Source organism: Cervus canadensis, chromosome 1 (genome assembly GCF_019320065.1).
Source record: "Cervus canadensis isolate Bull #8, Minnesota chromosome 1, ASM1932006v1, whole genome shotgun sequence".
Lineage (NCBI taxonomy): Eukaryota > Metazoa > Chordata > Mammalia > Artiodactyla > Cervidae > Cervus > Cervus canadensis.
The window spans coordinates 770,375-781,946 of record NC_057386.1 but is presented as its reverse complement, the minus strand read 5'-3'; positions in this window follow the sequence as shown (position 1 = coordinate 781,946).

Here is an 11,572-nt window from a genome sequence, read left to right as displayed (position 1 = left end):
ATCTCTGTAAATAGAAGATAAAGGATCACGGTTCGAAAGGATCTCCAAACCTACCTTCTTTAATCATTTACTTTTCTTCTTGGTGGGTCTGTGTGAAATCTTTATAGACAGTTTCTGTCTTTACCACATTTATGGTAATGGTGTGGAGTGGCTCATTCTTGCCTCTGAGAGCATCCTGGTGGTTCCAGATTGCCCGGCCTCTGGAGAGCATCCAGACCGACTGCTCTCCATCCTTGGCGGTGGTTGGAAAGCCCAGAGCTGCAGTACCTGCTCCAGCCCTGGCGTGTAAACTGAGGCCCGTCACTTACTCTCAGGCCTCCTCTCCCCACCTCTGAAATGACATTCCGGATGGCAGGTGCCTGGCTCTAAAGAACATCGTCACAGAGGCAGCTGAGATTTTCACTTCTAAAACCTGAGCTCGGCGTCTTCTCTCACAAGCCAAGTGCTTCCTCTTCTGTCTTCAGTAACATGACCCTCCTGGTAGCTGCACTCTCCTCTCACACCAGATCAACACAAAGTCCTGCTCATCCACGCTGAAGCCTTCTCTGATCTGTCTCAACAGACTTCTAGCTCTGTTTGGGGGACTGGAAGGTTGATGTGAAATTACTAGTCCGGACACTAAGAAGCAAAGGAGAGCAGGAGAGGACGGGCGGGTGTCAAGGACGCTCACGAGTGGGCTCAGAGGGGCCATTCAGGACCCTAGTTCTCATGTCATTCGCTCTCAGGGGCTGAATACACACGTGGACAATGGCTAGACAGTGTATAAAAACAGAGTTCTGACCACAGTCGCTGGGGCAATCGGGCGGACGTAGGCCCACCAGAGAACCAGGTGTGTTGCTGTGATCCATCACGACTTGCCCCCACCAAGCCCTCCCATCAGGGCCTACTCGAGGCTTTCCATTTTCATCTGCAGTGAAGCCTTCCCACTCCTTTAACTGATTCTGGGTCTCTGCCAAACACGATGATGTCTGAGTGCCTTCCGATGGCAAGCTCTGAATAAACAGCTTTGCCTGGTCTCATTTGGGTGATGGTGTTTTACACCCAAGCCTGAAGTTTCTGGAGACACATCGGTTTGAGACATGTTCTTGGCAGACAGTGACTCTTGAGCGATGCTGCTAATGAACGTGGTGTTCTGTGATGGGGAGAACAGTGTGCTGCCACCAACATAAAGCAAGGCTGCTCCTTCCTCTCTTGTGATGGTGACAGTCTTCTCTTTCTTTCACACACACACACACACACACACACACGCACACAGACTCCAACTTCCTTTTCTTTTTTTCTTTTTTGTTTTTTAATTTTTACAATATTGTGATGGTTTCTGCCGTTCAACAACGTAAAATCAGCCTTCAGTTCAGTTCAGTTCAGTCACTCAGTCGTGTCGGACTCTTTGCGACTCCATGAGCCGCAGCATGCCAGGCCTCCCTGTCGATCACCAGCTCCCGGAGTCCACCATAATTATAACTATATCCCCTCCTCGCCCTGAGCCTCCCTCCCTTCCAGCCTCTAGGTCATCACAGAGCACCAGACTGGGCTCCCTGTGTTTTGCAGCAATTTCTCCCCAACTATCCACTTTACACCCCATAATGTATACATATCAATGCTACTGTTACAGCCATTGTAGGGAACAGTGTGGAGAATCCTTAGAAAACTAGGAATAAGTCTACCATGTGACCCAGCAACCCCACTACTGGGCATGTTCCCGGCTACCTCTTCTAAAGAGAAAGATGTTTGTTTTCTAGATCACCCACAGGCTTGGTGTTATTGTGGAGAATTCCTTCAAAGAGTGGCGAAGAGAGAAAATGAATGAAAAGGGCCAAGGTGTCCTAGATAATAAAGAACTGAGATGGATGGAGGAAGAGAGAAAGAAACCTACAGGCTGGGGATTGGGTAAAGAAAATTTGGAGTTTAAAATTGAGAAGAAAACATTTTTGGCAGCAGGTGCAAACTAAGTGTTGTGTGTGCTGTGCTTAGTCACTCAGTCGTGTCCTCAGTGCTTAGTCACTCAGCCATGTCCTAAGTGCTTAGTCACTCAGTCCTGTCCTCAGTGCTGTCTGTGCTGTGCTCAGTCACTCAGTCGTGTCCTCAGTGCTGTGTGTGCTGTGCTCAGTCACTCAGTCGTGTCCTAAGTGCTTAGTCACTCAGTCCTGTCCTCAGTGCTGTGTGTGCTGTGCTCAGTCACTCAGTCGTGTCCTCAGTGCTGTGTGTGCTGTGCTCAGTCACTCAGTCATGTCCTCAGTGCTCAGTCACTCAGTCATGTCCTCAGTGCTGTGTGTGCTGTGCTTAGTCACTCAGTCATGTCCTAAGTGCTTAGTCACTCAGTCGTGTCCTAAGTGCTTAGTCACTCAGTCGTGTCCTAAGTGCTGTGTGTGCTGTGCTTAGTCACTCAGTCATGTCCTAAGTGCTTAGTCACTCAGTCGTGTCCTCAGTGCTATGTGTGCTGTGCTTAGTCACTCAGTCGTGTCCTAAGTGCTGTGTGTGCTGTGCTTAGTCACTCAGTCATGTCCTAAGTGCTTAGTCACTCAGTCGTGTCCTCAGTGCTGTGTGTGCTGTGCTTAGTCACTCAGTCTGTCCTAAGTGCTGTGTGTGCTGTGCTTAGTCACTCAGTCATGTCCTAAGTGCTTAGTCACTCAGTCGTGTCCTCAGTGCTGTGTGTGCTGTGCTTAGTCACTCAGTCGTGTCCTCAGTGCTGTGTGTGCTGTGCTTAGTCACTCAGTCATGTCCTAAGTGCTTAGTCACTCAGTCATGTCCTCAGTGCTGTGTGTGCTGTGCTTAGTCACTCAGTCGTGTCCGACCCTGCGACCTCATGGACTGTAACCCACAGACTCCTCTGTCCATGGGGATTCTCCAGGCCAGAATACTGGAGTGGGTTGCCATGCCCTCCTCCAGGGGATCTTCCCAACCCAGGAATCAAACCCAGGTCTTCCACATTGCAGGCAGATTCTTTACCATCTGAGACACCAGGGAAGCCCCAAACTAAGTGATAGACACTGCGAGGACCAGTGACGAGATTATTATAAAAATACTTTTTTGAGTCATTGACAACAACTCCTATTTACCAGCTACAGAACTTCGGAAAATGATGCAAAAAGCAGTATTAGCAGGAAAATGAAGAAACCATTAAATCCAAGTTAGTTCGAGAGCTTTGGAGGAGACTCATGTGGGGTTTTTTATTTTTTGGCTAATAAAAATTTTCTTTCTTGGTAAAATGAAATACAAGCATAATGGATGGTAATCTACAATTTATAAATTATAATTATTATTGCTATTAATTCTAAGTGCCTCGCCACTTGAACATGTCAGAATTACAAGATGTTCCCAGAATCTGCACAGACAAACACGGGTCTAATGAAAAGCCTTGTGATGAGCTTTAGAACGAGAGGTATTCATCCATCCTCCAGTTTGCAATGTGTTTTTGCTGTAACTTTAGCACCAGCTGGGTGATGTGTAGTCATGTCTATCTTCCTTTCCATATGGTTTAACTCTCACCCCAGTGATAACTCAGTAATATAATAACCACAGAGTTGACTGACAATCGATGTTAAATGACATTTTAAAGACACATTTAAACTTGCCATTAAAGTTTAATTTGGCAGAGCAAATGAAAAGACCATTGAGACAAAAATCCAAGGAATTTTGACAAATGAAGTGCCTGCTTTGTACTGTTAGGGTTTATAATCATCACTAAAGAGTAGGCAACCCTGGGATTTAACGTTGCACTTAGGATATTATGTTTTCTTAACCATGAACAAGAATACAGAGCCACATAGACACTTGGGTTGAAGAATACAGGACAATATTTGTTTCACAAGAGACATAGGACCTTGCACTTAAAATTCTTAATGACTTGGGGGGTGGCTGAAATAGGTGAAGGGGATGAAGAGGTACAAACCTCCACTTACAAAATAAGCAAGCCATGGGGACACAGCAAAAGAAATACGGCTGAGAATTTCTGTAATAATTTCTGTAATTTCTATAATAACTCTGTGCGGGGGCAATCATCTCAAAATGTGTACTCACGTCAAGTCACTGCGCAATGTACCTGAAGCTAGCCTGATATCATATATCAACTATATCACAATTTTTTTTAAAGGGGGAAAAGTTCGTAATGACTTTATATCCTTTCCTATTTATTTTGTAAATTAACTAGCAAGACCTAGACTCAGAGTCCAAGGTTTTGTATTCCTGAAATCACATTGCATCACATGTTCAAAAACTTTGTTTACTTCACAAGCAGAGACTTTGACCATAACATTAAACATTTAGCAATAGCTTAGATTTTTTTAAAAACTTCTGAAAGTTGCCTCTTTCTGGGTTAAGAGTCTGACTACTATTCACCAGTAAGCCCTCAGTACCTTTGCTCCAGTGACAGCAAAGTCGATCAGGAACTACGAACACATTCAGAGAGGCCGAAGGCACTTGTCGTGAGCTTCATGGGCATGGCCACATGAGTCTAGAAATGCCTAGTTAGCCTGTGTCTGCACTGAGACATCTTTGTGCAAATTCTGGGATCCCCTGCTTGCAAATTGCTTTCACCTTGTAGCAACTGACGTCTTTGCGTGCATAGGTGCCTGCTCAGTCGCTCAGCCATGCCCGACTCTTTGCGACCCCATGGACTGTAGCCCACCAGGCTCCTCTGTCCATGGGATTCTTCAGGCAAGAATACTGGAGCGGGTTGCCATTTCCTTCTCCAGGGGATCTTCCCACCCAGGAATGGATCGAACCTGTGTCTCTTGTCTCCTGCATTGGCAGGTGGATTTTTTAACCACTGAGCCACCAGGGAAGCCCCAACTAGTATCTTTATATACTTCAATTTATATTTTTATCTAGAGTGGTTATTCTTAACCTTGGATGCACAGTATAATCTCCAACACTGTTTTCAAAAAACAGAAAAATTGAACAGAATTTCTGAGGGGACAGTCCAGGCATTGGGCTTTTTTAAAGCCCCAGGTAATTAACGATAGCAGTGGGGATTAAGACCCATTGATTCAGCATGTCAATATTTACCAAAGTTCTACTGATAAGGTTCTACCACATAATCCTCTGTCTTGCCAACGTGAGATTACCTTTTATACTTTCTATAATGTGTGACTCCTTGATCACCTGTGAATTACTTCCTAGATTCCACAAATTCAGTCTTTCTTTTGCAAGTATTTCCCAAGCCCTTATTAAGCTGTACTTGGCAGTTGGCATTGGAATCTCAGAAAAACACAAGTCTTGACTATTGTCCGCAAGGAATTCACAGTTTTCTAGGACTGAGATACAATGCTACAGAAGAAATATAAAAGAAAACCCAAGGTACTTATTTTCCTTGGAAGCATCTGCAGGAATTCTACAGAGGCTATTTCCCTTGGGTTATGTCTTAAAGAACCTTGAGTTTGGCAGTTCGGAGGGCAGCAGGTGAGGAGGTAAGGACGCAGTTGTCAGATCCAGAAGGCGGAAGGCAGCGGGCTGTGTTCCCGAGAGATGCCGCATGGCTGAACCCTGCTGGAGCGGAATATTTTAGGCGAGGAGCAGTGGATGCGGCCTGGGGAGGGCGTAGGCTCGGGATGACAGAGGCGCCTCCGACGCCGCGTCGAAGAGTTAGAGGCCAGCTTGACGGCAGCGCGGGGAGGCCCGCCGTCCAGCGCGGACTGCCGGAAGAACCCGACCACAGCGGAGGAGGCGGGCCGGGGTGAGGCAGGGGGAGAGGAAGGCCCGGGCGCGGCTCGCCCCCGCCCTCCGTTCTCACTCTCCAAAGCGCAGCCGCGCTCGGCGCCGAACCGGGACAGTCTTAGAAACTGGCCCCGCGCGCACAGCGGCCGTGACGACGCTGAGGACCAGCTGCTGTCCTGAAGAGGCTCCGGAGAGTCTGTTGTTTCCCAGACCCCGGCCTGAGACGCCCAAGACTGGGCTTCTAGCGAAGGACTGAGGGCATCCCTCAGAAACCCGTGGGGATTTTGCTGGGAGGACTCAGCAGCCCAGAGGTTCGGGTTTTAACTCGGTGCGGACAGTTCCCACAGTGGGGCCCAGAGTCTGTGGAGGAGAAGCGGGGCCAGAGGAAACGAGCCTGGTACCCGCTCCTCACGGTGCCTCCGCCACGCTGCGCGGAGTGCGGCGTCCTGGGCGGGGCCGGAAGCTTCCATCGGGGTCCGCTGGTCTGAGCCCTGCCGGCCCTGCGTCTTTCTGACCGTGGCCTCGGGGGCCAGCCACAGCCCAGGGCCGAGTCCCGTCTCTAAGCTGGGGTGAGGACTGCCCCGGTGGTCCAGTGGTTAGGACGCTGAGCGGCCACTGCAGGTGTCCTGGGATTGACCCCTGGTCGGGGAGCCTAAGATCCCACACGCCACGTGGTGCAGCCAACAAATAAATAAAAAATACATCAGGGGTGAACATAAAACCTACTTCATGTGCCTGAGGTCAGGATTAAATCAGAGTGCACACAGTGCTTACAAAACGCCGGCTTAGGCTGAGTGCTGGGTGACGTCTGGCTCTCCTTAACATCCTCCTTAGCGTTAACAGCAGCGCCTCGGATGTCTCGCAGCAAAGTCTGGGAATTCCGGGACAGAAGCATGTTTTTTGTGCACAAAGGCACCAAAACACAAATAGGTTTCAGTGAGACTCACTGAATTGGTCCTCATGACCAGAAACCACGAAGAACTGGAGACAAAAAGAGAGAATGACATCTATTCCAGGCCCTGCTGTCACGGGTGAGTGGAGGTTATCTCTAGGCGGCAAGATACAGGCATTTTACTTTCTTCCTTTTTTTCAATACATCAGATTTTTGTATTATTTTGTTTTTACTGATTTTTAAAACCCCACCAATAGATAAGACAGAAAATCTGTTTCCACATTTGGGGAAAAACAAGATGTGTCTGTATGAAAACCCACACACACAAAAGGAGGGATGCAATTCACACACGTTTAATAGCTTCCCGGGGAGCTATTTACCAAATCACCCGGTTCCCTGCGTCAGGAACTCATGTGGTATAGGAGCTACTACACGTGTCCCGAGCTTCAGTGGAGTCCGTACTTCGCCCCCGTGGTGTCCAGTGGCCACGAGAAGCCCCAGCCAGTGCCTCCAGAGCTGTCTACTTCACCCTCGGTCCGGCCCTGATGTGCGCGTTGGGGTTCACCCCCAGCTTCCTCCCTTTCCCCACATCACACAAAGCCCCAGGTTAGGACAAAAGGCCGTGACATTCTGGAACCAAGAGAAGAGAAGCCCGGGACCCACACACAGGTGTGACACATGTGTAGAAACACTCTGTGAGACACCAGCCTCCACACCAGAAGGACCGCGTTGCTCGAGACGATAAAAGGGAACGAGGGTGAGCACAGGAGAACCTGAGAATAAAGTGCTGAGAATGCGTTTGCTGATGATCCGACGTAGAAGAAAATGAAAAGGCAGCCAGAGAAACTGACATGACTCTTCCCAAGAAGTTCTCTGATGAGCGCAGATATAAAAAGACCATGTTAAAAAATAAAGATAGAAACGGATGGAAGGAGGGGGATATTACGTGGAATGAATCCATGTGCAGCACAAACCAAGTCTGCAAACCACCGGGACCTCAGCTGACCCCAGCGCAGGACAAGTTAAAGTCTACAAAGCATCAGGACCTCTGCTGACCTAAGCACAGGACAAGTTAAAGTTTGCAAAGACAACCAAGTCTGGGGGTCAGAAAAGGAGGAGGTTGGTACATATGGAAATTATGTGTATCTTCCTCATTATAAAAGGAATGTTGTATTGTTTGCATAAATCTGGAAAGCAAACCTATGAAGTGAAGTGAAGTGAAAGTTGCTGAGTCGTGTCTGATTCTTTGTGACCCCATGGACTACACAGTCCATGGAATTCTCTAGGCCAGAATACTGGAGCGGAAAGCCTTTCCCTCCTCCAGGGACTCTTCCCAACCCAGGGATCAAATCCAGGTCTCCCGCATTACAGCGGGATTCTTTAACCAGCTGAGCCACAAAGGAAGCCCAACAAATATTTAAAAATCCCATAACACCTCACACCGCCCTGTGGTTCACTGGTTAAGACTCTGCGCTCACGATACAGGAGGCACAGGCTTGGTCCCTGGTCAAGGGAGATCCTGCGTACTGCAAGGCCAAAAGCAAGCAAAGAAACAAGCAAGAACTCAAAAATGTCTTCCAAAAAAATCTTAAAACTTCACAATGTAGAGTTAAGTCATTCTGGCATTTTTATATATCAGAATCAGGGCCATATTCAGAATACAATTTGGTGTTTTATTTTCCTGTCATAGGTGCTTTCCTGGATCATTATTTTATGCTCTACGAGCGTGCTTCCTGAAAGTAACTCCGTACTCTTCCATCGTCTCTACTTGAACCATCTCCCTGCTTTTGGACTTTTAGTTAGTATCTTGCAACATTATGAATAACCCCACAGCTAAGTTCTTTGGCAAAATCGTTGGATAAGTTTCTTCCTTAGAATCTTTTTTCTAGAGGTGGAATTACTTGGGGAAAAACATTTTTAAGAATCTTTATATATATGGCTTGCTGCCTTCCAGAACAGCTAGCCCCATTTATTTGACAATGTTTAAAAGTTCTAAACACAGTGCAATGCTAACTGACCCAGAGGGAGCTCTGTTATTTAGTTTTTAGTTTTCATTTGGCTTATCCAAACAAAGAAAATTACACTTACACCGAAAAAGGTAAAATACACCATAGAGATGGAATTCAAGCTTTGCTAGAAAATCATTTAAGCTACCAGCTGTCCCAAATGCATTTCAGGGCTGTCAATCAACCCAGGAAAACATATCCCAGGTTGTGTGAACTTGTAACTGTGACCACAACATCACTGTCATCAATCTTTACATTATAGGATATCAAGGAAGACAATCCAGTACCACAGGCATTTTATTTTAAAACACATATGGACCACATTGTGATCTGTGTAAAGAAAACACAGAAAAATACTGGAAGTTAATGCACCAAAATGTGAAGAATAATTCAGTTAGGAAGAGATTTTTTTATCTTGTTTACTTTCCTATCTCATGTAGTCTGTATCACTTGATGGTGGGAGAAAAGGGAATTTTTTAAAATGATAAGCAAGAGAAATCCCTGAAGACACAGGAAGAAAACCAATAGATCATGACGTTTGATATAAACTCACAGCCTGGGGGTAAAAATTATTTAAGAAGATGGTTCGTGTGCATTTCGATGAATGGGAATGATCACTAAAAAACATGTGACCTCTTCCAACAGGTTACAACAAACAAAGACCAGTTCTGTTTCTGACATTGTCTTAGGGGAGTAAATAAGAAGCGCTTTCACGATAATGTGTCTCCATTCTAGCAAAGCGTTTGAAGACTTGTCTTTTAATAGTGCCCTTGGTAGTCAGATGGGCTTCCCTTGTGGCTCAACTGGTACAAGAATCCGCCTGCAATGTGGGAGACCTGGGTTCAATCCCTGAGTTGGAAAGATCCCCTGGAGAAGGGAAAGGCTATCCTCTCCAGTATTCTGGCCTAGAGAATTCCATGGACTGTATCGTCCATGGGGTTGCAAAGAGTTGGACACGACTGAGCGACTTTCACTTTCACTTGGGAGTAAGATGGGGCTTCCCTGGTGGCTCAGAGGTAAAGAACCTGCCTGTCAATGCAGGAGACACAGGTTCGACACCTGGGTGGAGAAGACCCTCTGGAGAAGGCAACGGCAACCCACTCCAGCATTCTTGGCTTGAGAATCCCATGGACAGAGGAGTCCGGAGGGCAAGAGTCCGTGGGGTTGCAGAGAGTCAGACACGACTGAGCGACCGACACCACCTCTGCTGCTACTAACAGTATCATCAGTCGGCTGAGCAGCTACTTGGGCAAACTATAAGTGTGAAGTTCCGCTCAGTAACTGTGATATGAAAAAATCAAGTCCCAGGGGGTTTGATCAGCTCTGATGGGTCTAAGTTATACGAAAGTAAAGAAGGCTTGGGTTTACCATTTTTAAGAGAGTAAGAGGCACAAATGTGCCCCAGCAATGATTTATTGCTGTTTGTGTTATTTTTTGACTATGTGGCTTGTGGAAGCTTAGTTCCCCAACCAGGGATTGAACACAGGCCCTTAGCAGTGAAAGGGAGGAGTCCTATCCATCAGACCACCAGGGAATTCCCTTACTGCTGTTTATTCTAAATTTAAATCTTTAAAGTGAGTATGGGCTTCCCTGGTAGCTCAGCTGGTGAAGAATCCACCTGCAATGTAGGAGACCCTGGTTCGATTCCTGGGTCGGGAAGATCCCCTAGAGAAGGGATAGGCTACCCACTTCAGTATTCTTGGGTTTCCCTGGTGGCTCAAACGGTAAAGAATTTGCCTGCGATGCAGGAGGCTTGGGTTTGATCCCTGGGTTGGGAAGATCCTTTGGAGAAGAGCATGGCAACCCACCCCAATTATCTTGCCTGGAGAATCCCCATGGACAGAGGAGCCTGGTGGGCTGCAGACCACGGACATAAAGAATCAAACACGACTGAGTGGCTAAGCACAGCACAAAGTGAGTGTGGACATCCAACAGTTTGATTTAGATAGACCCCTCAAGTAGACCATGGATCTTAGGAAACATTCCTGCAGTATCTCATTATACAACCACCACAAATACATCAAGGACCTTTACAGACGATTTCCCTGGTCTCCCAGGTAAAAATAAATCCAACTGATTATTTAACTTGTCTACAGCATTTGTGTTTCCCTTCTGTTTCTACACGTTTGCATGTTAGTTTCTTCAGCACAGAATCCCCTCCTTCATATATTTGCGCTGCTCCAAAGCCCTAGAAACAAGGGTCCTTGCACTCCACACAGAAAAACACAATCTTCTATCCTCAGGTCACTTTATGAAAAGATGATAATTTAGAAAAACTTTCCAGAAGAAGACTATAGAATGTTCTCTTCTATTCAATACTTTCAATAAATTGGATGAAGAGTTGAAAAATTCCATAAATTGTAAGTTGTCATATAGCAGAGAGAATGTGGACAGAGTTGATAGCAAAAAAACAGCCCATTGGCCGGAAAACACGGGATAAATCTCACAAGATACCTGTAAATCTCAGTGTGTGGGTTGATTAAGTAGGGGACAGAGCTGTTCTAGCATGAAGAAATTCTAGATGCTTCCACAGACAGCAAGTTTAGCCTGATTCAATAGTGACCCGGCTGAAATACCATTGAATTAGACTGTGTTCAAAGACACAGACAGAAAACTTCAACCTTGGGCACAGTTTCTTTGTCTGATCAGACCGAAGTCTGGCTGTTTGCAAAGAACACATTGAAAAGTCAGACCCTCTGAAAGATTAAAAAAAAAAAAAGAAAAAAACTCTTAAAGTCATGTGATAAAACAATAATTCAATGAATTGTGGATGTTTACCCTACAGAGGAGAGAAGACTTAGAAAACTGTCTCCCAGCATTTCAACAGCCATTATGTGGAAGAAGTTTTAAATTGGTTTTCAGCTGTCCCTGAAGGCAGAACTTCACTTAATGAACAGCACTTATAAAGAAGAAGGATTCTATGTTTCAAATAAAAGATTTCCCAGCAATCGGATGGGTTTATTCAAGAAGTGGTGCTATCATATGATATTTGTCTTTCTCTGGCTTACTTCACTTAATATGG